Source organism: Phalacrocorax aristotelis, chromosome 1 (genome assembly GCF_949628215.1).
Source record: "Phalacrocorax aristotelis chromosome 1, bGulAri2.1, whole genome shotgun sequence".
Lineage (NCBI taxonomy): Eukaryota > Metazoa > Chordata > Aves > Suliformes > Phalacrocoracidae > Phalacrocorax > Phalacrocorax aristotelis.
The window spans coordinates 148,493,571-148,520,567 of NC_134276.1; the positions used below are offsets into that span (position 1 = coordinate 148,493,571).

At 42.9% G+C, this 26,997-nt stretch overlaps 1 protein-coding gene and 1 long non-coding RNA gene across 10 annotated transcripts in view; one reads left to right on the plus strand and one right to left on the minus strand.

Moving 5' to 3' along the window:
- EPS8 (EGFR pathway substrate 8, signaling adaptor) overlaps positions 1-26,997 on the plus strand; it is a 149,406-nt gene that overhangs the window by 61,426 nt on the left and 60,983 nt on the right. The gene's annotated exons all lie outside the window — the stretch shown is intronic.
- Positions 923-25,385, minus strand: LOC142066951 (uncharacterized). Its single transcript, XR_012663831.1, has 3 exons — positions 25,310-25,385; positions 24,663-24,843; positions 923-5,745 (listed from the first exon to the last, which is right to left on the minus strand). It is a non-coding gene; the product is annotated as an uncharacterized LOC142066951 (long non-coding RNA).

Below are 26,997 nucleotides of genomic sequence, written 5' to 3' on the forward strand. Positions count from 1 at the left end.
AGTAGAAGTGTATGTCCCCCGTCCCATCTATTTCCTTTTGTGTGGTGTTTGGTTTTTGGGTTTTGTGGGTGTGGTATTTTTTTTGGGGGTGGGGTGGGGGGGTGGGGGGTGTGGGGGGGTGGGGTAGTGGGGTGGTGGTTTGTTTTGTTCGTTTTCCTCTGGGTTTTTTTTCTTTTAGTAGTTTGTTTTTGATATCATTAGTGCTATTGCTTCTTTGACTTGCAGGAAAGGATTATTTGAGGGGAGCTCAAATTCTTGACCTTGGAACCCCTGCATCTTTTTTTAAGTCGCAAGACTTAAATGTTTTTTATACAGTTGGCTTTGTCTCCAAAATGTGAATTTAGTGCTTAAAATAAAATAGTGAAACTGTTTTAAAGACACTTTTCTCATCTACACTGACCTTCTCCCACCACCCGGGTCATTCAGCTGTACTACAGAGAGGAAGTGCAGAAGGAAGAATGTTTTCAGTTTGCCAGGAACCGCTATAGCCACTAAGGATTTTAAGCAGTGGGTCATTTAAAGCACTGTGATTTGTTAAAGTACCCTGACTTTACTCAGAACATTCTTGTTGTTGCTGGTGGAGAAGCAGTTATTCAATTTTCCAGTATGGTCAAAGTGTGAACAGCACAATTTGTTCCTATCTTTTGGACATACCTTCTAATGGGGGCTGCTTTCAACACTCCTCGGTGACCATTTTCAGGCTTGTTAGCTAACAGGGTTTGTTTCTGCATGTGAGAATCATGACAAACTGTAGTGTAGGATGGTTGAACCATTAATAATGTACAGCCTGTTGCACTTGGCATAGCTCCTTATTGTAGCCTCAATGTATGCGCCAAGTCCAAAGAGGCAAAGCCAAACATATTGAGGCATATTGAGGTGCTACAAATCTTATTTAAATATATGTGTATATATATATGAATTATGCTAATCCCAAACAATGATATCAATTTACAGCCTGACAAATTGTCTGTGCTAGATAATAAATGTTCATTCTCTGCTTTATGCTAGAGGACGGAGCTTGTTGAAACCCAATCACTCTCCTCCCTGTGGCCCCATAGTGAGGCCTCAGTTAAGGGGAGTGTATAAACAGCTGCAGCAAGGCTGTTGCAAATACAGATGTCTTCATGAAGTGGGATCTCCAGGTCACCAGGGACCACGCAAGCCATACTAAATGGGTTTGCAGGAACCTCTCTGTGTTTAGCCAGCTGAGCTGCGCTGCCTCCTCCAGAGAAATGCTCTGTTGACTTTCACCCATGGTCCTCCCCTGCTGCGCTGTCTACCTTCTTCCTCTGGGCTCCTGCAGCTATCTGTCCTTGCTATGCAGCCTTCTCCTCAGCTAGCTTGTTGCAACACCAAGTTTCCTAAAATGCTCTTGAACTGCATTTGAGTCACAGGTTGGCAGCTGTGCTCTTGCCAGGAACTTTACTTCTGTTGTTGATCCCATTCAGAGGTAACAGGACGTAAGCATGGGACCAAAATGGGAGAGTTTATTTTACTGGTAGTCAGGAGCTATTTGTTTATCACTTGCTGAATATCTGGTGGCTTGAGGAGTCATTGTGGTTATTGTACACAACTCATAGATCATATCTCAGTCTAACTTCAAAGTTAGCCTTGTTTTGATCAGCGGGTTGGGACTAGATGACCTCCAGAGATTGCTCCCAACCTAAATTATTCTGCAATTTATACAGTGATTTAAACGTAGTACAGTTAAGGAGTAGATGCTTACTAGTTCTTTGGCCTGTAGCATAGCACAGAGTCAGGAAACAATAGGTGATTCACAGGCTAAAAGATAGAGGAGTTAAGTATGTATCTCTTTCTTGCAACTCTATATATTTGCAGAGGCTGGAATTCAAAGGATCTTGGTAAGCCACTCTATAACTGATAGCTCGTAGAAATAATAATTTTGTTTAAAATTAATTTTGTTTAAAATTCTTAACTCTCTTTAAAAGAGAGATAACCATTAAATGTTTACTGCTAAGGCTATACAAGTAGTGTGTGTGCACGTGTTTTGGGGGGGAATGAAGGTATAAAAAGAGGATTAACTTGCATCTTTTTGTCATCTCTGATAGGTCATTTAACACACCTGTATTCCTTTATGCCCATTTAAAAACAACTCAGTAACAACAGAGTGATCCTACCAATACATCAGAATAAAACTTTCTACAGTAATATATTGTCTTAGTGATACATTTGTGTATATTCATTTTGCAGTTGACTTGTTATGTTACTGAATCATTGAACTTTCATTCCTTGTATATCCAAGTACTTGCTTTGCTACAAAGCATAAACACCATTGCTTGGCTATAATGATATGTACCCTCCTGATATGTTCATTGTACAAATGGTGATTTGTGGTCCAATGTACATTAACTACTAGTGCATAACTTCCCTGAAGTGGGAGAAGAATCATATGCTTTTCAGTTTGAACAATAAATACAAATGTGAAATGGCACAAACACCTGCTTGGAAGTCAAGTCAACGTAGGGCTTAAGTATATTTTATACCTTGTGATATTCGATCTTAGTTACCTGAAACTACCTCTATTTTCAGACAGCAGTTACTGAAAATTATGCTCCTTTGGTTTGTATGATTAATATCTGTATTACAAAGTTACACATACCCAAATCACCTGGATTTTTTTCTGGATCCTCTTTGCAAATTATCCAAGCCACCATCATGCTGGGGAGCTTGTGAAGATGTTGGCCTCAGTGATGTGGGTGGTTCATGCAAGCCATGTCACGGAGAGTCCAGATATTGCCCTGAACTATGCCTTACTTAGTACTATGTTCATCATTGTTCTCATGATAATTCTCTTTTCTTTCTTTTTCTTTCCTTTTTTTTTTTTTTATGACCACAACAGAATGGGGAGGAATAATCTGTTCCTATGTGGAGTGGAAGATACCTTTAGGGCCATGACGGTTGCTGCAATAAATGTACAAATGCAGAGGCACCTGGGATGACATCTAGTCTAAGCTGTAGACTATAAACCACAGTTTAAAGATTACTTTGTCACTGGGAGATTGTGGCACGTAGGTGCTTCTGCACTATTGGGTGCACCCTCCAGCTACACCCAAGATCCTTGCTGGTCCTGGGGATTGTTTTGTTGTTTTAAAAGCTGACTCCAGCCAATTTTGCTGTGCCTGCTCCCAGGTGTATTGTTTTTGAAATCTTTGTACTTGCTTGGCTCACAGGGTGTGTGCTTTTCCTCTTCCTCCCCAGCACGCGCCTGCGCAGAGGCAGGAGCCCATGCCTGCTGCTCGCGCTGCTCCCACCTCTGTAGCCTGCTGGCACTCGTGCCAGGAAAAGGCACCCATGCTGGTGCTTTGGGAGAGGATCCTGCAGTGGAGGACAACGGCATAGGCAGGGTTGGCTACATGTGTTCACAGCCAGTGTTGTCCGACTGACGGCATGATCCGTGTGGTGTTGCAGGCTTTTCGATGCCAATGCGTGGCATGTCCTTTGGGCACGGGGGTTAGTAAGAGTGGCTCCAGCTTCCCCAACATGGGCTTGAGTGTCAGCTTCTGCTGCTCCAGGAAGCTTTCACAGTTCACTTGGAGAGCTGCTGGCATGTTCTAAATAACTTCTCTCATTTGAAGATTCAGTGAAGATGCTGACCACTTACGTCAGTTCTCCTTGTTTTGGAACATTTCTCCCCTTTTTAAGCAGCTACATTTATCCTCTGTCATTTTTCTCGCTCATAAAGTCCATCCCATGCTGTTATTTAAGGGTGGGTATCTCTTCCTACTCACCTCATAGCTCTTACTTAGTGCTGGTGATTGCGCTACGAAAGTAGAAACCAGTGATTTGTATTCATTCTTGGTAATAAATGACCTTGGGACCTAGTCTTTCAGGAACTAATCTGTAAATAATTAAGCTTTATCTCCGTGGAACCGTCACTCAATCCAGGCTGTTTCTAGTTGTAATCTTTTAACAGTTAACTTCTAATTCCTTTCCCAGAGACTGTGGTTATGTGAGGTAGTCAAAGCAAACAAATAAAAATTAAATGCTAAGCACACCTTTTTTATGTACATAATACTGTAAGTGCTGTGCATGGTCAAAAAAAGACAAGAAACCCTGATATAACTGCAGAACAGCCAAGCTTCCCATCCAACTTGGCCTAACAATTTAAAATAGGAGCAGGGTCTTAAGCTTATTGATTCCTGATTTTTATTCTGAAAATCTATCGAAACTATGAAGTTCGGGCATCTGAGTTTTGTTCTTGACCAACCTGATGCTGACAACTGAGATATTTTTTCCTTCATAGCCAAAGGGGGTGGGGAGGAGACATGGAAGGGTGCAATTTTTCAAGAGTAGCTGGTGAAAGTGGAGGACCGTAAATTTCTAAGAGGAGTAAATTTCCTTTCCAAAACTTTTTTTAAGTTTGGATTATTCAAAGAGTGCCAATCGTCTCTCCTGCTTGAAGTTTTTTAATCCAGCAAGGCTAATATTTTGGGTATTCTGAGCAGACTGATCTGTGAACAGAAATGCTCAAATAACACAGTGTGGAATTTAATCCGGGGGAGCATATTGTGGTGAAATAAATTATTTACTGAGGCATTTGGAAGTGAGTGTTAAAGATGACGGAAGTGTCCCGCTGACCGCGCTACTGCGCACACAAATATTGCTCGCGCCATGTTTTTTGTCTGAGAACTGTCTTGGTGCATGTGATTGCCTTGAGTATCATAAAATTTGAATCTTTTTCTAAAATCAGTATTTTAAAAAAGACAAAGCTGAGCAACTGTCTGATCTATGGTTCTTTCACCCCCTTCCCCTAAAACTCTCTGGAAGGGAAAAAAAATATGGAAAACTGGCTTTCATTTGGAGAGAAACTGGTTTGCATCTCATAATGCTCTTTTTGAGTTTTCTTTCACACGTAATTCATGCTATCAGCCTATCTCAGAGCTGACTTGTAATTATTATCTGTGTTGAATAACTATTTCAGTGTCCAGGCAGTCTCAGACTCAGTACTCTGTCATGACTTTACCCCTTGCATCCCACTTTTAAATAGTTCTTAAATGTCTTCTCCATCTTCTAACAGAGTTTCCGAGAATTTTTGTAACCCTATGGACTTTTTTCCTGCTTTTGTGATTTGATTTTGAGTATTGAACTGCTGCTCTGAATATTTCTTATATTAGCAATCATATGTCAAGGGTCTGTTTTCTGTGTGCAACAAGAAAGGAATTAAAATTTATCAGGGATTTTAAAAAAGAATGGAAAAGTGGCAGCAAGGTTTTCCCCCGGCTTTATTTGTAAGCTTGGGGGAGAGCAACACAGCTTACTTAAACTTTGTGGGATGTGGACAATAGGCAAAATATATTATGCTGTAGAGATACAGTTCTCTCTAGATAATTAAAAAATAAACAAAAAAAAATTATGCTGCTTAAAATTTCCTTTTGTTGCTCTTGTGGCTTGAAATGTATCCCAAATTCCTCAAGTTTTGTGCAATCTTTTCTCTTCCACAAATCTGGACCTGTGGATGCTTCCTCCTCCCTCTGCAGCACTCCCCTCCTGGCGGGGGGGAGCGTCCAAATGCCATTTCTGAGTAACGAACCACCCTGTGTTCAGGCCAACAGCGTGAGTCAGGAGTGAGAGATTTCTTCCATTCCTTGCCTCTGCTTGGACAGTTTTGGAAATCAGCTCTGGAGAAGCATTTGTGGTCAGTTTGGCTTTAGTTGTTATATTGCATATGGCTAGTTTTCTGCATCATGTGTATTATCCTCTTGGATAATATCCCCTTGGAGTGCACTAAAACATGAGGAGGAGAGGCACATTAGATAAAAACAGCCTAATGTTAGGGAAGTGCAAATTACACAACATCACATTTTACATACTTCCATTTCAAGAGCAAGTCCAAGAGAGTATCATCTCCTCATTAGAGCCACCTTACTATCTTAGGTACTAAGGACAATTTACAGTGTTAAAGACTTGTTTGTTAACCATTCAAAGCAAGTGTCATCTGCTGCAGTTCAGTGTGCTAGACTTCCTTACTGGGTATGAGGATGCTGTGCAAAGTATGCCTGAAATTTTGAAGGAGAGCCATCACTGCTGCTGGTTTTGTGTTACCGGAGCATTTTGTCCTTCTCGCCACATGCCAGAGCCATCTGATCGTGTGCATTAGGGCTGTAATGCCACTTCTGCTCATGATTAAAAGGGAAGTGGATGTTTAGCATCTCTTGAACTTCCAGATTGCACCAAGCCTGAGCAAGAAAGTGGGGCCATGCTGTTGATAGTGCAGGTTTGAAGGGAGCTGGTTGAGAAGCCTGCCAGACTGGTGCCTCTGCTTCTAGCTGATGTGAAACCGTTCAGTGCCGGGGAGGGGAAAGCCCTGTGCACAGTGGAAAGTAGCCATCTGCTAAGCAATACCAAAACTTGGCAGCAGTGAACCACACAGGAGCCCCTGGTGCTCGCCAGTCAATCTGGGCAGCAGGAAAAGATGTTAGGACATCTGTTGGGATTTCCCTGTTTGTAGAATAATGGATCCCCTCCCTCCCCAAAATCTATGATGTTCTAATGTTCCTTGCAGAAGCATACTGAAATATTCTGGGGACTTTTTCTAAACCGAGCTATACATGCTTTTTGCTGAGAAAAGAAGCAATGAGGAAGATGGGGGCAAGACGGCTTGATCTTTCAGAAACAATAATGGGTTTTGAGACTATTGGCTGCAAGTGCCCTCGTTTGAGCCTACAAGAGTGTGAGCTTTCTCCGCATCCCTGGATAATAAGTTGTCAGTATTTTCTCCAAATGAGCCTGGGTTTTAGCAAGTCTCAAGGCTGTCAGCTGAAACCTTGTGGACATTTTCTTCAGCCAGCTGTAAGGATCCAAACCAAGGGCCCCTTTTAAGGTACAAGAGGAACTCCTGGGTGACAGGTGCAAGCATGCCGTGCAAGCATGGCAGGAGTGCGCGGGCAGGAGGCTTGCAGTAGTGCTCTCAGCACTACGTTTCTGCTGGCAGAAAGACTCTTGTCTCAGCTGCATTTTTTTTTTCCTTTGGGTGTAAGATTTTCAAGAGATGCTGTTCCAGCAGTAAAACTGGAAAGCTTGTACCCAGGAGAATGGTCTTGTAGCAAGAAAAAGGCTGAATCCAATGGCTTTCTCCCTTTCTAATTTCTGTAACCCTTGTGATCTCATTCTGATTTTCTAACTTTGTTTAGAGAAAATGGGTGTGTATATCTCCCATTGACATCACCTGAGAGGCTGGCACTAGCTGAGATTTACATATGCTTGGAAGAACTGAGTCACAAAGCTGAATAATGGCAAAGGAAGCAAATTTTTTTGGATATGTATTTTGCCTAAATGTCACCTTCGGTGCTCTGGACTCCAGCCATGCTGTTTTCCCTTTAACAAAGGGCACGGAGGTCATTGGCTTGGCCAGCTTGGCTAGATATTAATTGTGCCAACGCCTTTGGCTAGGAGTATTGACCTTGTTACGCATGGGCAGTGAATGATTTGGTGACCTCTCCATTCCTGCCGTACAATGCAACACCCCAATTAACAGCTTCACTCCCACTGGCCCTTCTGCATGGCTGGTGAGGGAAATAGCTGTGATGTTCCTGGGGTGGGTGAGGTGGGTGGCCCACAGGGTCATTTGTGGATAATGTGGCTCAGTGGGATGTGGAGCCAGGCCCACGCCAGGGTGGCTGCCTGGGGACCTGGGTCTTGCAGCCGTAGTAAGGGAAGTCAGGGAAAAGAAGCTTAGTGCTGAGTGGTGGGGCATCTCTGCCTTGGGAAAGGTTTTTACAGACCATCGCTAGCTGTTACTTGGTTATTTACAAAAACAGATTTGTAGGGCTGTGCTGGTTTTGGCTGAGAAGGGGTTAATTCTCCTCACTGTGGGGGTCAGCTACCTTTCCAGCTTCCCGCGCTCTGCCGCGTGGCGTGGCAGGGGGGGCTGGGAGGGGCAGGGCCATGGTGGGGGCGGCTGACCCCGACTGGCCAATGGCAGGTTCATTCCATACCATGTGACACCATGACCAGTATATTGAGGGGGGGGCAGTGGCAGCGCGGGGGCGGCGCGGCGTCGGGTCGGCGGGCGGCGAGCGGCTGCGGCGCGTGCGGTTTGTTCCGGCGGTTCGTTCCCCCTCTCCCCTCCCTTCCCCCCTCCCCCGGGGCTTTGCGCCTCTCATTGTTCTCCTTCACATTGCATTTCTACTGTTGTTTCTTTTAATTTTCATTATTAAACTGTTCTTATCCCAACCCACGAGCGTTACCCTTCTGATTCTCTCCCCCATCTACCGGTGGGGGAGTGAGCGAGCGACTGTGTGGGGCTGAGCTGCCGCTAAACCACGACAGTCTTTTTGGCGCCCAACGTGGGGCACGAGGGTTGGAGATAACAACAGCTGCTGGTCACAGCACCATGTTGTCCTTTTTGCAGTGGGTGTTAAAAATCGGTGTTGGTTGTTTGAGTCTGCTGTGTTCTGCTGTGATTAGTAATGTTTTGCCTACGAGATTTGTTATACAAACACTCGTTTTCAGCTTTACCTGGTATTTGGGGTTTTTGCTGAAACCGTTACTGTACTTCGGATACCACCTTGTTGAGGCAATTAGCAATTATACCTCCTCCTCTGAGAGATTTTATATGGAGGAAATACAGAATAATACCTTTGCAACTTTGTTCTATGATGTCTGTGCCTTTGTTACAACAACGTTTTTGTATCTTGAACATCCTTGGGTGGTTAAGGTGCAGTCATTGTTAGTTTTTGGGCATGTTGTTTTGGTTTTGACTAAGCAACTTAAGAATATCACTCAGAAATCTGCCCCGAGGCTTGATAGTTACGAGTGGCAGGGCATGTGGGATAGCATGGGCAAATACCTAGGGCAGTGGGCACCCCCAGTGTTTTGGAGTTTCACCCCCGAGCAAGTGCAGAATCCTAAAAAACTAGTAGAATATTTGGAAAAAGTATGTTGTTACGCTGGGAACTCCAGAGAGACACAGATAACTGCAACGTGCTGGGGTCTGGCCCATGCATACCGAGCCCTGCTCAACAGTATTCAGTGCCCCCAGGGGGAAGAGAATGTCTCTGGATTGAAATGCAAAGTGACTGGCACTGTAGACAATCCAGCCCTGACAACAGGCACTGCAGCCACTCAAACCCCCACAACAAGTACCGGAGCTAGCTCAGAAAATAAACCCGTACCAGTATCAGTTGCCCCCATACATAAGACGAAATATTGGAAGCGGACATCAACTCGTTTAGAACGGGATGATGAAGAACCAGGGCCATCGCGGGGAGAGGAGGGAGAAGTAATAAATGAAATAGAGACCACCCGATCCCTGTCCTTAAGCGAGTTGCGAGATATGCGAAAAGATTATAGCCGTCGTTCAGGTGAGCACATTGTCACCTGGCTGCTCCGATGCTGGGATAATGGGGCCAGTAGCCTGGAACTAGAGGGAAAAGAAGCCAAACAATTGGGATCCCTTTCTGGGGAAGGGGGCGTTGACAAAGCAATTGGAAAAAAACCACAAGCCCTCAGCCTCTGGAGGCGACTCCTGTCTGGAGTGAAGGAAAGGTATCCCTTTAAAGAAGATGTTACATATCGCCCAGGAAAATGGACAACTATGGAGAAAGGCATCCAGTATCTCAGGGAATTAGCTGTGTTTGAGGTGATTTATGGTGACCTGGATGATCAACGGTCATCCAAAGATCCAGATGAAGCCGAGTGCACACGACCCATGTGGCGGAAGTTTGTATGGAGCGCACCATCTTCGCATGCAAACTCATTGGCAGTGATGTCCTGGAAAGATGACGAGACACCAACGGTGGCAGAGGTGATAGATAGGCTCCGGGATTATGACACAAATATCTCTTCCTCGCTTGTCTCTGCTGTGGAGAAACTATCCCAAGAGGTCCAGCAACTCAAAGAAGATCTGTCCTACTCCCCACCTCGACAGAGCAGTGTCTCAGCTGTTAGGAATAAGCGTCCTTTGGCTCAAAGAAGGGGATACACACCACGGGCCACCCTATGGTTCTACCTGCGTGACCACGGAGAGGACATGATGAGGTGGGATGGCAAGCCTACTTCGACCCTACAGGCACGAGTACATGAACTGCAAGGAAGAACAGTCACTCAGGGAGGCTCTTCCAGGAAAGCTGCTGCTCCAGTTTCCAGCGAGCAAGTCCCCAGACAGAGGAGTAGAAGCGCAGATTTTATTTCTAAGTGTAATAGAGGGACTCCTGATTCACATTTACAGGAAGTGAGTTGTGACTGCCATGATCAGGACTAGAGGGGCCCTGCCTCCAGCCGGGTGGAGGAAAGGGATAACCGGGCTTACTGGACTGTGTGGATCCGATGGCCTGGCACGTCCGACCCACAGGAGTATAAAGCTTTAGTGGACACCGGCGCACAGTGCACCTTAATGCCATCAAACTATATAGGGGCAGAACCCATCAGCATTGCTGGAGTGACAGGGGGATCCCAAGAGCTAACTGTATTGGAGGCCGAAGTGAGCCTAACTGGCAATGAGTGGCAGAAGCACCCCATTGTGACTGGCCCAGAGGCTCCGTGCATCCTTGGTATAGACTACCTCAGGAGAGGGTATTTCAAGGACCCAAAAGGTTACAAGTGGGCTTTTGGTGTAGCTGCCTTGGAGACGGAGGAAACTGAACAGCTGTCTACCTTGCCCGGTCTCTCAAAGGACCCTTCTGTGGTGGGGTTGCTGAAGGTCAAAGAACAACAGGTGCCAATCGCCACCACAACAGTGCACCGGCGGCAATATCGCACCAACAGAGACTCTCTGATCCCCATCCATAAACTCATTCACCAACTGAGGAGCCAAGGAGTCATCAGTAAGACCCACTCACCCTTTAACAGTCCCATATGGCCAGTCCGGAAGTCTAATGGAGAGTGGAGACTAACAGTAGACTATCGTGGCCTGAATGAAGTCACTCCACCATTGAGTGCTGCTGTGCCAGACATGCTAGAACTTCAATACGAACTGGAGTCAAAGGCGGCCAAGTGGTATGCCACAATTGATATTGCTAATGCATTCTTCTCAATCCCTCTGGCAGCAGAGTGCAGGCCACAGTTTGCTTTCACATGGAGGGGCGTCCAGTACACCTGGAATCGACTGCCCCAGGGGTGGAAACACAGTCCTACCATTTGCCATGGACTGATTCAGACTGTACTGGAACAGGGAGAAGCTCCAGAACACCTTCAATACATTGATGACATCATTGTGTGGGGCAGCACAGCAGAAGAAGTTTTTGAGAAAGGTGAGAAAATAGTCCAAATCCTTCTGAAAGCTGGTTTTGCCATAAAACAAAGTAAGGTGAAGGGACCTGCACGAGAAATCCAGTTCTTAGGAATTAAATGGCAAGACGGTCGTCGTCAGATTCCAATGGATGTGATCAACAAAATAGCAGCCATGTCTCCACCAACTAGCAAAAAGGAAACACAAGCTTTCTTGGGCGTTGTGGGTTTTTGGAGAATGCATATTCCAAATTACAGTCTGATCGTGAGCCCTCTCTATCAAGTGACCCGGAAAAAGAATGATTTCAAATGGGGCCCTGAGCAACGACAAGCCTTTGAACAGATTAAACGAGAAATAGTCCATGCAGTAGCTCTTGGGCCAGTCCGGGCAGGACAAGATGTAAAAAATGTGCTCTACACTGCAGCCGGGGAGAATGGCCCTACCTGGAGTCTCTGGCAGAAAGCACCTGGGGAGACCCGGGGTCGACCCCTAGGGTTTTGGAGTCGGGGATACAGAGGGTCTGAAGCCCGCTATACTCCAACTGAAAAAGAGATATTGGCAGCATATGAAGGGGTTCGAGCTGCTTCAGAAGTGGTTGGTACTGAAGCACAGTTGCTCCTGGCACCCCGACTGCCAGTGCTGGGCTGGATGTTCAAAGGAAACATCCCCTCTACACACCATGCAACTGATGCTACGTGGAGTAAATGGGTTGCACTGATCACCCAGCGGGCTCGAGTAGGAAACCCCAGTCGCCCAGGAATCTTGGAAGTGATTATGGACTGGCCAGAAGGCAAAGATTTTGGATTATCACCAGAGGAGGAGGTGACACGTGCTGAAGAAGCCCCACTGTATAACAAACTGCCAGAAGATGAGAAGCAATATGCCCTGTTCACTGATGGGTCCTGTCGCCTTGTGGGAAAGCACCGGAGATGGAAGGCTGCTGTATGGAGTCCTACACGACAAGTAGCAGAAACTGCTGAAGGAGAAGGTGAATCGAGCCAGTTTGCAGAGGTAAAGGCCATCCAGCTGGCCTTAGACATCGCTGAACGGGAAAAGTGGCCAGTGCTCTATCTCTATACTGACTCCTGGATGGTGGCAAATGCCCTGTGGGGCTGGCTGCAGCAATGGAAGCAAAGCAACTGGCAGCGCAGAGGCAAACCCATCTGGGCTGCCACATTGTGGCAAGATATTGCTGCCCGGGTAGAGAAACTGGTTGTAAAGGTACGGCATGTGGATGCTCACGTCCCCAAGAGTCGGGCCACTGAAGAACATCGAAACAACCAGCAGGTAGATCGGGCTGCCAAGATTGAAGTGGCTGAGGTGGATCTGGACTGGCAGCATAAGGGTGAACTATTTCTAGCTCGGTGGGCCCATGACACCTCAGGCCATCAAGGGAGAGATGCAACATACAGGTGGGCTCGTGATCGAGGGGTGGACTTGACCATGGGTATTATTGCACAGGTTATCCACGAATGTGACACATGCGCTGCAATCAAGCAAGCGAAGCGGGTAAAGCCTCTGTGGTATGGGGGACGATGGCTGAAATATAAATATGGGGAGGCCTGGCAAATTGACTATATCACACTCCCACAGACCCGCCAAGGCAAGCGCCATGTGCTTACAATGGTAGAAACAACGACTGGCTGGCTGGAAACATATCCTGTCCCCCATGCCACTGCCCGGAACACTATCCTGGGTCTTGAGAAACAAGTCCTGTGGCGACATGGCACCCCAGAGAGGATTGAGTCAGACAATGGGACTCATTTCCGAAATAGCCTCATAGACACCTGGGCCAAAGAGCACGGCATTGAGTGGGTGTATCACATCCCCTATCACGCACCAGCCTCTGGGAAAATTGAAAGGTACAATGGACTGTTAAAAACCACACTGAGAGCAATGGGGGGTGGGACATTCAAGCACTGGGATACACATTTAGCAAAAGCCACGTGGTTAGTCAACACGAGGGGATCTGCCAACCGAGCTGGCCCTGCCCAGTCAGAAATCCTACATACTGTGGAAGGGGATAGAGTCCCTGTAGTGCACACAAAAAGTATGCTGGGCAAAACAGTCTGGGTTCTTCCTGCCTCTGGCAAAGGCAAACCCATTCGTGGGATTGTTTTTGCTCGAGGACCTGGGTGCACTTGGTGGGTGATGCGGGAGGATGGAGAAATCCGATGTGTGCCTCAAGGGGATTTGATTTTGGGTGAAAACAGTCAATGAACTGAATGGCACAATGTGAACTGCTATATAATATTGTGTGTCACCTCTGTGTTGTATCAATGATATCAGAGTACGAGCCTCCCAACCCATGGAAGATCAACTATGAAACAAGCCGTGCAGCAGTGATGGAACGATGACTGACTCGGTATGCAGCAACCCAACGCCACACACCATCTCTCCCACCCGGAAAGACTGATACAACAGATGGAGCCCAGAGTCATGGACTGCGTGAACTCAATGGACATTTTAATGGACATTTTACAGGGAAGATCCATGAACTAAGGGAATGATGTCTGTGTATTATGTTAAAGGATGGGAAGGGGAGGGGTGGTGGTTGGTACGGTTGTATTGCATCATATGGGACCTGGGCATGGTGTAAGTGGTATGGAATAAGGGGTGGAGAATGTGCTGGTTTTGGCTGAGAAGGGGTTAATTCTCCTCACTGTGGGGGTCAGCTACCTTTCCAGCTTCCCGCGCTCTGCCGCGTGGCGTGGCAGGGGGGGCTGGGAGGGGCAGGGCCATGGTGGGGGCGGCTGACCCCGACTGGCCAATGGCAGGTTCATTCCATACCATGTGACACCATGACCAGTATATTGAGGGGGGGGCAGTGGCAGCGCGGGGGCGGCGCGGCGTCGGGTCGGCGGGCGGCGAGCGGCTGCGGCGCGTGCGGTTTGTTCCGGCGGTTCGTTCCCCCTCTCCCCTCCCTTCCCCCCTCCCCCGGGGCTTTGCGCCTCTCATTGTTCTCCTTCACATTGCATTTCTACTGTTGTTTCTTTTAATTTTCATTATTAAACTGTTCTTATCCCAACCCACGAGCGTTACCCTTCTGATTCTCTCCCCCATCTACCGGTGGGGGAGTGAGCGAGCGACTGTGTGGGGCTGAGCTGCCGCTAAACCACGACAAGGGCTGAACCATGTGTGCTGAGCACAATACGGGGCAGGTTGCTGCTGAAATACTGGCTCGAGGTGTGACTGAAGGTCTGCCCAAGTCCTCACTGCCCCGAGCAGCTGAGGCGCCAGGGCCATTTTGCCATGGAGTGGGCGATCGGTACACTGACCAGGGAGGCTTTTCTTGAGCAGTAGGCTGCATCTCTCCAACTTGCTTGTGGAAACAGGACAAAACGTAGAGTTTCGGGCGAGGCTGGAGGAGATTCAGTAACAGCAGGCACTGTTGCTTTGTTTCTGCCTGGCAGACTGTGCCCAGCTCCGGACTGCAGCAGCAGCACCTCTGATGCAAAACCCTCGCTGGTCTGTGCTGCTGACTGCACTCTGTAGAGGTTTCCCATCATGTTGTGCCCTCTTTTTTGCAACAAAACTGGGTTACCAGGTCGGTGAAGTAACATGGATAACTGGTGTTGGGGTAGAGGCAAGTCTGGAGAGGACAGAAGATTTAAAAAGCCATTTAGGTCTGTTTCTTAGAGCATAAGAAAGTGGCTGAGGAACATGAGAGCAGACCCCTGTTCAGCAGGCTTTTTGCAAAGTACCAGTTTGGGGCAGGGAGTCTCTTAAGAGCTACTTCCTTGGTTTGTGGTGAAAATTTTTAGAATGTGACCCAAGTGGGGGTAGCCTGGGGACTACATAAGCTGTTTGTGGAGGGACAAAGATGGGACATCTGACAGCCTTCCTGCTGTCCCAGTAAACTGCCTTATCTCTGTGTTAAATCTTATTTGGGCCATAACCTCAACCCCTGCAAGTTGCATCTGCACTCTTCTGCACTGAATTTCAAACTGGCTCCCAGAGAGGAGTTGAGTTTTTATGTCACGTTTTTGAATCCTTGTAAAGGTAGAAAGAAGGTATAAATAATTAGAGCGGTAATTGCTTCTGCCTTTTCACCTAAATCTATCTGTGAGTGACTGTGAATTTGCCGAAAGCTTAATGCATTAGCTGGGAAACATAAATTATGACATCCATTCACAAAAAAACCTCCTACTTCTAATGCTTTTGCTACCTCTATGGGGAAAGACAATATTTACAACTGTCAGTGTTAATTATCTCAGTGGTCATCCAACCCAGTCAGACAGGAGATGAAGGACAGTCACAATGTGGATGGCAAGCTGAGTCCCTGTCTTAAAGGCTTTGGACAACATCAGGAACTATTTTTGAGGCTGAAGTTGGATCATTTTTTTCTTGAATTACTTTGTTTCTGAAAGTCTGCTGTAGATGTGCATGACAAAAGGAAAAGGAGGAGGGGAAAAAAACCATAAGGCTGAATTAAACAATATGAGGAAAGAAAAGAGGTTATACAAAGTTGAATAAGCAAGGGAATATGGTTTAGAAAAACACTGAGATAATGAAAGATAATATATAGATGAAGTAACTGTAATATTGTTTCCCCTGAAACTTGCCTTGTGGGCTCCTATGGGAGCTCCAAATAGAAGCTGACGTCTACTTACTTTGGATTGCTCAGCTGGAAAAACATACAAGATGATATGCCTGAGACAACATCCTTGTAGGCCTATTGCAGTGTTGATATGAGTAATAAGTTATAAAAGAGAGAGGAGGTAGCACTAAGCCAACTCTCTTTATCAAACAAACCTGAGGAACAGGATATTTTTATAAGCACATTTTAACACTGATTGGATGCGTGTTGTTGTTGTTACCTTTTTTTTTTTTCTAAAATTAAGAATCTAGTGTATTTCTTGGGTATGCCGTGGACAGAAACGGTATCAAGAGAGTTTAAATTGCAACAAGGCTATAGATTATTTATTGAGAAAAACTTTCTCAGAATAAGGCTAATGAGTCCCCGTGTTTCCCCGGGCTTGGTTTTCAGCCTCTCTCACTAGTGAGTGGCCCAAGGAAGAGGTTGGGAAGTACTACCTTTTGGGAAGTACTACCTTTTGGGAAGCACCTTGGTTGACACAGTTGCTTCTGCCTTAAGGATAGGAGATGGCTTCTTTCATTTTCAGCACCATTTTCTGTGATTGTTTGGGCCACTGTTCAGAAAAACATTGGGTTTTGGGGAAGCACATATGCACAGTAGATCCCACTGTGATCTGAATAACTTCCCAAAAATCTTCTCCAGGTTCTTTCAGACCCGGGCTCTGCCACAGACTTGCCCTAGGTTAAGCAGCAAGCATCTCAATCAGAGTCCTGCACGAAAGCATATGTACCTAAGTATCTATGTCAGTATGTTTCTTCATTCTTTATACCTCTAAAACATGAATATACTTTAATCTCTTTTATAATTTTTAATTAGAGTGGTATTCAAAAGGGCACATGCTTAACATTTTAAACATTGCCTAAAGATATCTGAAAACTTTTTTTTAACAAAAGAGCTTCTTTAACAGCTTTGCTTTTATTCTTTAGTCTTGTTTTCCTCTTTTAGTTGCTTCTTACAGTAATATAAAGACATCTGTATTGAAAACAAATAATAAGCACTGGGAATGGCAAATAGAAAAAGTATAAATAGAGAAAAAAAGGTTCTGCTTTCCATAGGGTTTCAGAAGTCATTGGGTGCTTGCTAGAAGTGCTGGCTCTAATCCAATGTGCTTTTATTGGCGTACATGAACAAATTATCCAGGGCACAGCTATTTTTCTTACTCTAGTAAAAACAGGGACTCTAAATGGAGGCTTTGTGTAGGACAAATATTTTTCCTTTGAAACTGGGTACAAGCTTAAACTTTATCTGGTGTGCCTTCTGGAAAAGGGAAAAATATCCTTCCAAATGTCATCAAATAGAAAATGTGTAACAGTATAGGCAACTCAGAGCTCTGTAAACAAAATTTAATCGTAGGTGAGGAGCTGGTGAAGTTTTATAATAAACAGGATTTCTTAGTTGCCTACAATGTGGAAGAAAACTCTGTTTATATAGGCTTTCGTCCTTCAAAAATTTTCTGCGGATGCCTTCTCCCCAGCATCTTTTGCAGGGCTCTACATGTTTTCTAGCCACATGGGTTTAACCAGGAGGGTAAGGGCCTTATAAGAAATAGTTCTTAAGATAACATTCATTGCTGTAAGGCCTGTCTCCACAGGTAATCTTTATTCCAACTGAAGGTGTAACTCACTTTTTGGTAGTATCATTGTGACTGAAAGATGAACAGCCTGTGAAGTTTGACAGTTCTGTTCAGTATTATGTATTAGAAGTACCAAAGAGATACAGAGTGGTCCAAATATGCTTTTTGGAGGGGGGCTGGGGGAGAGCCAACAAGGAAAACTCCAACCAACCTACAGTATCTCCAATGACTATCATTTGTGCAAGATCCCCACAAAATAGTGACCCATCATGAAGGGTAAAGAGATTATTTCTTTCTTAGCTGTGTAGGAGGGTAACCATATCTTTGAAAAAAGATTTTAGATGGGTATTTCTTAGGTCATGTTAAGATCACTAGAATCAGCTCTAGAACAATTGTTGAAGTGCATGGAAATGAATGGCGCCTCATCTGTCACCCCTCATCTGTCACCCCTCCAACCAGGAAAAGATCAAAAAGCATTACCACGTATGGCTTTTTTAGCTCCTTCCCTTTCTCCTCTTCACCTTCCCACCCACACTTATGTCACACACACTTATTTCTAATGCAAGAACTGAGTGGAGAACAGTAAATCTATATTCTGGAAGATTTTTTTAAAGTTAGCTTCCTTCAAAACCTGTGGGAACGTTCAAAAAAAATAGAGCTCCTCTGAGGCTTCCTGGAAGCAGGGTATGTTGGGCTCCTGTCCCAGACTGAGGTTTCCATTGGGAACCTATCTGACAGCAGTTTAAAAAAAAAAAAAATTGACATTGAAAATGCCTCAGCAAAATGTTTCCAATTCATTGAATGAGCAAATTGCAATAAAATACCTGGATGCAGTATTTTGAAATCCCTTTCTAGTGATAGCTTGTTAAATTTGGCTTGGTAACCAGCAATGAAAAATCCCTGGACAAAATTTTCTTGTGATATGTGAAAATTCAAACTCCACAATTAGAGGTTGGAGCCAAAACTATTTTGCACTGATTGTAATTTTTCTTTTATAAAGGTTTCTAATTTTGTCATTTTTAATCACTGGATGTTTGCTGGAAACCTAGTATGTGATTACAAGGGCATTGAAATTTAAAAAAGTATATAGCTTTACTTCTGAAAGTCAAGCCTGTAACTTGCCAAGCCTGGGTATTCAGATCAGAGACTGCTTTTGGAAATGTGAGTTTGTTAATTGATTTGGAAAAAATTCACGTTTCTGCATTTGATTAGGTAATTTTAAAAAAAAAAAGAAAAAAATTTGATGTTAGTTGAATATCTGTTTTCATTATTGTAACACATGTACAGGAAGGACTTGGCCCAGATTAATGGAGGAGAAAATTGTATCCGTACCGAGAAACATAAATAATTGAAACTAGAAAATCAGAGGCATGAAACGCCAGAGGTTTAAATTAATTGCCACAAATTGTGGAATCTGTTGTTGTTCAGTCTATTTTCTTCCACGAAAAAAGTGCTGAGTTACGGAAGTGCACTGTTAATGCCACAGCGGGGTGTGACTTCATTCAGCCGTGACCTCAGTTCAGTAAGTCTTTTGCACTTGAATTGCTTTGTGCTGAATAATTGTAGCCGCAATGTGGAATGATCAGTTATGCTTAGATGTTTAAGGTAGTGCCTTTTGTTTACTCACTGAATTGCAATATAGTCTCTTTGGGTTATGTGCACGTTAATGCAAACAAAAATTGATGCTCAAGATTTTTGGTGACCCAGACAAGCATCTCCTGCTGATGTTTGGATGCAGGTAGAGTTACCGCGTCTGAAAGTGCTGAGACCTGTGTAGGCTGTGTTCAAGCTCATGCATCTTGCTGTGCAGTCATACACCTGTTTTTAACCATAGGTGAGGGGAAGTTGTCCTTGAAGTTTATTGTTTCAAATTCATGGTTCAGACGGAAAAACGTCAGGGAAATGCTGTATGATACAAAGAGACTGGCCATTTGACTTCACAATCCTGTACAAGCAAACAAGTCGCACAGCTCTTCTCGTATCTCTACGTTACTCCACTCTCCTGTGGTGTGTGAAATTTCAGATTAACTGATTGGTGTCAAGGAGGTATTTCAAGTAGAAGGGGAAAAAGAAAAAGTAACATTCCTTTGAAAAAGCATATTTTTTTCCAGTGCATATCTTCCAGTGACAATGAAATCGTATTTTTGACAGTATTAAATTAAATATCTTCACTGGTTCACTTAGCACCCTGAGCGATGGTGATATGGGTTCTTTCTTTCATAGATGGGAAAACCGAAAAGGGTTTGTAAAAGCCGGTGACTGCTGAGGCTAGGTCTTAAAATAGCTTATAGTGCAACTCATTCTCCAGGTCTCTTTAAAAGTCAGTTTTGTTTTCTTCTGCCTTATTTTCAGAGTTCCTATGGTTTTGGTTTTTGTTACCTCACTGTGTGGACCCTGTGTATCTAGGCCCCTTTCCACTATGTCTCCTACTAGTAACGAAAAAATACAAGAGGGAGTGATCAGCTGAGTGACTGGATGGCAACTTAGATACCAACTTTCAGGAGCAGTATTTTCCCCCATAGATTATAGACAAAGTGATTTTCTTAGGCCCCTGAATTTGAAAGAAACAGGATTCCTGTAACACAGGGTATATTTTAAAGCTAACAGACAGTTTTCTGTTGATAATGTCTATAAACCAGCATCCTCATCAAACCTCCGTGCCAAAACCAGCACAGTAGGGTACGGCAGTTTGACTCACAGGTATTGGCAATGTTGTTGCTATACACTACAGCTTCATAACGGCCTAGCTTTGAGGACAAATTCTACTTCTTGTGTATTTCATGTGTGCATGATGGGTGAAAACCTGGTCCCTTTTAGGAGACATGCTGACTAGATGTGGAATTAATTCAAATACTTTCCAGGTATCGTGTTATTTTAATACTTTCATGTATACATGGTGTTGCCAGTACATTGAAAATATTAGAGGAATATTTTAAATTACTTCTGGGAATACGAACAGTCTGCTCACTTCTCTAGCATTAAAGTCTTGTTTAATCCTGAAAACTTGTGATGGTGGTGTTTGTTTTAAATCATGTTACCTAAGGTCATAAGCCTTTGCCTATCAGCTTTGTGAGGCTTCATTTGCTGCCTTGTTTGTGCATTATTTGATTTAGGCCTTTCTTAATAGGGAAGTTTGAAGAGTTAATCAGCACTATTAGAATAGCATGTCCTCATTTATTAAGTTTTAAAAGAAAGGTTTTAGTTTTGCTATTGAGACCCACTGTGAGTTTATCTTTCAGCTCAGCATTGCTAATTTGCTGTGGTCTGATCAATAACTTTTAAATCTTACATATTTGTTCACCTTCATTAAATATGGCCTTCTCCATTTTCACTGAACTGCATGGAAACTGCCTGGGTTTTCTGCACCTTATAGAAAATGTAAATCTTAGAGTAAGATACAGAATATGAACTCTTCCCGTAGTAAAGTTTGAGGCTTTTCAGATGCATGAATTGGCATTTGGAGCACTTTATTGGTGGAAGAGATCAAGATTTCATAAATGATGCTGGGTCAAAGGATACCATCAAAGGGTGGTCCACAATAGTATGGAGCTTGGGTGTTCAAGATAATTGGGAAACCAGTGGATGTCGCTCCTATTCAACTTTTTATGTCTTGTTTGATTCATGATTGTGAATGATTAATTCACGTTGTCACGGTTGTAACCTACTACTAACCTAAAATTGGTTCTTCTAAGCAACTAGCTGATGGAAATGGGCATTTGTCCTGATTTATTCTGTGTGCTGGCATGTTAAGAATAAATAAAAATAGATATCAGCTGTGTAGGGTTTTTTGTGTTTGGCCTTTTTTTTTTTTTTTTTTTTTTAAATAGGGCTAGAGTGAAAGTTTAATTAGGGAGCAATAAGAAAGCCTTGCAATGGGAGTCATATATTACCATGTCTGAGACCACTATAACTGCAGTGTCAGTGTCTGGCTACACCTACAGGATAAAAGCTAATATGGTAACTTCACCAAAACTGAAGAAAGTAAATTTGTGAAAACAAGAATTAAATCTTGCCACAGTTCTATTAAACTAAATTAGAGCAGTGCTGATGAGTGTTGTTCCTCCTCCTCCTCCATGTTAATTTTAATGGTTTGGTCGGAGTATGTCATTATGTAGTTTCTGCTCAGCTTTTGTTATGGACTCTACCACGCCAATTTTAATAATGTCAGTGTGTCATGACACAGCTATTAAGCTTGCATGACGATGTGGATAGGTGGCTAGGCCAGTTTCATTTGGTCAACTTGCAGTAGCAAGCAGTTTAACTATGTTGGGAGTTCACTCATATTTTTGGCCAGACTGAGAGGAAAACTTAAAAAAAAAAAAAAAGACATGAACTAAAGTCATTGTCTTGTTCATTTTTATATACATATAGTACCACCACAGTAAGTTTTATTCTTAACGTTTTCATAAGCACTTCAGTGCAAGAAATTCTTCAGAAATATTTCATCAACTACACTCACAGCCCATTTTAACATAAAAGGGAAAAGTATGTCCAAATTTTATGATCTTTTTGACATGTGGTATCTTCAAGGTGGTAGGAAGCATGCTCATATGGCATTTGGAAAGAAGCACCCTTTGCACACTACTACTTGCTGAGTTTTCTGCTGCCTCATCTAAACATGCACCCTAGTATTATAATATCATTTAGAAGTTCTCATTTCTAATGTCACATTGATGGCTTGTTGGTTGTACACTGCAAGCTGACTTTCAAATCAGTGTCTGGAGTGCCCTTTTTTTGAAATCTAATAATCTCATTTGAAGTATGATATAACAAGGAATAAAAGGAAGTAATGAAAAAATCAGAGTGTGAAGAGAAATAAAACTGTGGTATCTGTGCTAGGTCAGATGTATTCACCAGTCAGTGGTTCTGAGTCAGATTTCTTTTTTTTTTTTTTTTTTTTTTTTTAAAGAGCAAAAAACAAAACCACCAAAGCCCCAGAACAGAACAAATTATTGTATGTCTCTCTTCAGGTGGAGATACTGAGTATACTGTTGTAGCCATGTTGGGATTAGGATTTGTGAATAAAAATAGTATCCTTTGCTACATCACAACTGTACTTGGGGGGGGAGGAATAAAGTAGACACTTTCCAAGCAACTGGGCCCTTCCTCAGGCCATCAAAGTCAAGTGCAAATTGAAAGCCCCTGCTCTGAATTTCAATAAATATTAAACTCAAATAGAATTTTAGTTCTTAGCTTTCTGCCTTTCAACTGTTTTACAGCTGTTCCTTGAACACCGGAAGGGAAAAGTTAGTGTGATGGTGCTGGGGCTTGTCCCATGGGAAATGTCCTTTGTGCGAGTCCACATGGGTGTGCAGGGATTCCGGGGTGCTATAGACGAGGTGCCAAACTAAGCTCTGGTGCAGTATGCCAGTGGCCCCCTAAATCCATGACCTCTTCTATTGGAAGAGATTTTTCTTTGATCTTCTTCAAATACTTGTGTTAGACTTACAGTGACACTGATTTTTATGGTACATTATAATTCCCTTTTTCTACCTCCTTCTACAAGTTCCTTCATGTGCCATAGACACCTTCCTCTTTAGACTGTTCTTTTGTATGTGTGGAGGGATTTTTGTTAGGGTTTTTTGGGTTTTCTTTTTCTTTCTTTTTTTTTTTTCTTTTATACAAGATGCTGGTCTTCCAGCTGTGGTGATACCTTTTTGCAAGGTCTGCATGATTATCCTGATCTTGGTAATTAATACTCATCTTGCTTTAGATGTGGTGGTTAATTCTCTAATTAAAAATAGCAGTGAGTGGTGGCTTTAGTGCTTGGCGTATTTATTAACGTTCCTTTGTTGCAATAGGGATTTTAAGTCTTTGAAGTTTTTGAATCTGTAAAGCCGTTTTATTTTCTTTCAGTACGGTTAATTATAAATCATGGTGCAGACCTGAGTGAAACGAATGGAAATAGGTTGCCATGCCAGAATAAGAACCTGTTTTCAAGCGGGGTCTTTATTAGTGTGGCAATAATAAGTGTTTCATCTATGAGCAGGATCTATCTGAAGTTTATTCATTTAATTCTTCCTGTTGGTCTTCATATTTTTCTTATTTCTCAAAATAAAAAATAGCTATCTTAATTGTATTGTTAGAATATTTCCTTACCAGTGAATCGCTGGAAAATATCGTAAGAAAAAGATTTAAAGGGCATTTTTTATCTTATTAGTTTTCCCTACAGAAAACTTCTCTTTTACCTAACAGTTCTTGCTCTGAAGACTGGTTTTGCATTAACATATCGCGTCTCCTACTTTGACTGCTATTTCACCAAATTTTCTTAATATATTTATCCTTTCGCTCTTGCTGAAAGGAATACTACTGATCAATTTAGTTTACCCCTTCTACTGAATGGGGAAAAATATTGGGTTTCAGAAAGTGTCAATGAAAATCAAAACGCTTTCTGAAACTGGATAAATTGAGCTCATCTGCTGCACTGCTCTGTGGAGGTGAATACACTTACAAATCCCTCCTCCTGGGCGGTGCTGTGTCCCCTGTTGTGCGGTGTTGTCCCCTGACTGGCCAGAGCAGTATTCATTTGTCTGTCACAGTCATTAGCTTCTTGAAATGCCTCTACCTCTCTGCTTCCTTAGACAAACAGGTAAATAATATTTTGGGTTTAAGTTCAGCTTTCTATAAGGAGTGAAATTCAGGGAGGAGAGTGGTGCACATCCAGTCCTTTCCTCCCCACCCCCAGGTTTCTTTAGCAGGAACCCTGTTGGCTGAAGTCGCATCCAGCAAAAGGGTTGTTAGTGGATGCGCTAAAATCTAAACACAGGATGCAACTCAGGGCAGATTTGTTTATGCTAAGATGCAGTGTCATTAGCGCTAATGGCCATGCTGGACAACTGCTCTGAATCCAGAGAAGACCTGAAAGTAACACCACTTTCAAAATTATTTTATTGTGGCCATTGTATTAACATGTTTGCTTGAAGTCCTGATGCTTGGACAGAAGAGCGTATACTGGAGTAACTATTCCTTTCTCAGAAAGCCTCAGCCCCCCCGTCACATAATAAAGAGTAGCTTGAAAGGGGCAAAGGGGACAACAGCCAGAGCAGTGGTGAATGAAGTCTAAATGTTTTGTTTTGAACCTGCATCACTTGTAAGGTCTAGCTTTCAATTTTCCTTGTGATTTTTGCTATCACCTTTTTGACCAACCTTTGGATGCTCCAATCCCCTCAATAGGAAATGGAAAACATTACAGTACAAAGCTGCTGCCAGCCCAAGTGGTAGCAGTTTGTCTCAGAGAAATTCTGATATCAATGTACCGAGGATGGAAAATCGCTAGCGATCATTCCCGAAGTAATACTTACTTATGCATGCATATGCATCTTGGTGTTTATCTCGAGGCAAGATGTTGCACAGCCAGCAGAACTCGTGTTTGCTCTTGGTTGTTGTGTGAAGCAAGTCCCGAAGCAGAGGGCAGGAGCAACATTTCATCTGACTCTGTGGGACCTGTTTCTGTTAGGAGTTTCTCATTTATAAAATCTTTGGCTGGAATGAAGATATAAATAGGAGAGTGTTGGGTCAGAACAACAAGGTAGATGCAAGAGGAGAAGACACCAAAATATAAGAAAATAAGGAGCAACTAAAGCAATTACCTCAGCATGGAGAAGCAAAGGGGTTAAAAGTAATAGCTATTCAAAAATTTAGCAAGAGGAAGGAAAGTGCGTGGGGGTGAGCAGGGTGAGGTTTGAGAAGAAACATATGAAAAATAGTAAGTTACACAGAAAGTTAAATAGTTTTTCTACATCTTCTAGAGCAGCAGTACTGATGCTGAGGGATAGCAGTAAGAGGCGTTTTTATTGAATGCATAGTGAGTTACAGTGTAGCCTGGATACCGCTGATTTTTTTTTTAGTTGCTTTTGTTATTCTGTATATTTTAAAAAGGGAAAGGGTGGAGAAAGCATGTCTTTTCTGACATTGCTATGCTTTCAGATCTGGCACAGATAAGTGTTACCTTGTAATAGTCCACTTGCTTCTGTGTCCACTTGCTGGAGTTACAGCCTGTGCCTGCTACCTGGCTGGGGAAGAATTCTTGGGGGTTTTGGGGGCATGTGCTAGCAATGACTTGTTACTAGTAACATTTTCTTAATCAGTAGATAATTATTGTTCCAGCCATTCTTGGCTTTCCTTTTCCTTCCCCTACATCCTCCTCTCCTTAACCCTTCCCCCTCCCTGCCCCCGGCATGGTTTCTAAAACACTCATGGCATGAAGATGTTCTTTTTTCCATCAGATATTGTGATATGATGCTGTGTGGGACCGATTGATTCAGGATGAGTGAAAAAGAACATCGGTCTCTGGAATATCTCATTTTCTTTAATGAGATAGCTCTGCCCTCTAGAAAAGGGATTTTTTAAAAAAAATAAATTGAGGGCTTTTGTTACCTTCAAACTCCTACTAGGAATTTAAATGGCAGGGCATGTGAGTTGTCAATGTGTCAGCTTGTTGTTGCACACAGATTGTATTGCTTTCATGAGGCTGCTGTGCTACAAGGTGGTGAAGGTGAAGAGTGTTTTAACATTTGAGCATTTTTTTAAAATTCATATTTATGACCAATGTAACCATGTTGTATACCAGTATAATCCTCCCCATGTTTGGGATTAGACCACCTGTAACTTTTGACTACTAAGGGACCAAAGTATATCTGTCTCAGAAATGGTTTGTCTGTTATAACGGCTGGACCCTTGTCGTATTTATTGCTGCTTACTATCAATATGCTAGAGTCCTTTCAAAAATAAAGCTGATGGCAACAGTGAAGTCCTAGGTGGATTTCTTTTTGTTTAGTCTCTGATACTGTGGGAAGAGAATTTAGTATTTATTTGTTCTTAGGAATTTCCAGTTTATAACTATTTTCTTACTGTTTTTAATAATATATTATTTTAATATATTTAGAAATAAATACCTTAATATTTATCTCATTATTTCTTATTATTTTAGCTATTTTCTTATTATTCTTTTATTCTTAAATTCTTATTTCATTTTCCTGTTTTTACATCTTTCTTGATCAGAGTAGGCATGACATCTTTCAAGATCCTGAGAAAGACATGACCGTTCTTGGGCATATTCACAAGTAAACTGTTGACACTTCAGGACCTATTAAAGAGGGATCATACAGTTAATTTTGAAGGATGTTTATCTTAGTGTAGGACACCAGGGTATGTTGCAGTGAACTGCTGGGCTGAGGTGAAAGGGAAGATAAAAGAGGAAGTGGAGTTTATTAATAGACTCCTGGATGACAATGGCTTTGCAGGGTGCATGGGTTGACTTTTGCTACGGGACTGGTTGTAAGAGATGAAAGAGCATTTGAGATGAGAAATACAGCAAAGAAAGCTGTATAAGTAAATAATAAACTAAGCATTACACATTTGGTTATCCTTTTATGTTTTTTCCCTTCCTTCCATCATGCACTTAATAAAAATTCTGCAGTGTTTTCCTAAAATTTTTTTTTTTTTTCAAGAAACATTAGGTTGAAGGAGGTGAAATTGCCTGATAATTTTGGGGAATTAGGAGTAGCTTTTTGATGCTGTTATCATTCTTTGGCCTAATGATAAATAATGACTGTAAAAGTTTTGTTTGTATTCATATGCAGGAGCTTTCCTGAGCCAAGGCAAGAAGCATTGCATAGCCTCTTAAAATTGTCATGT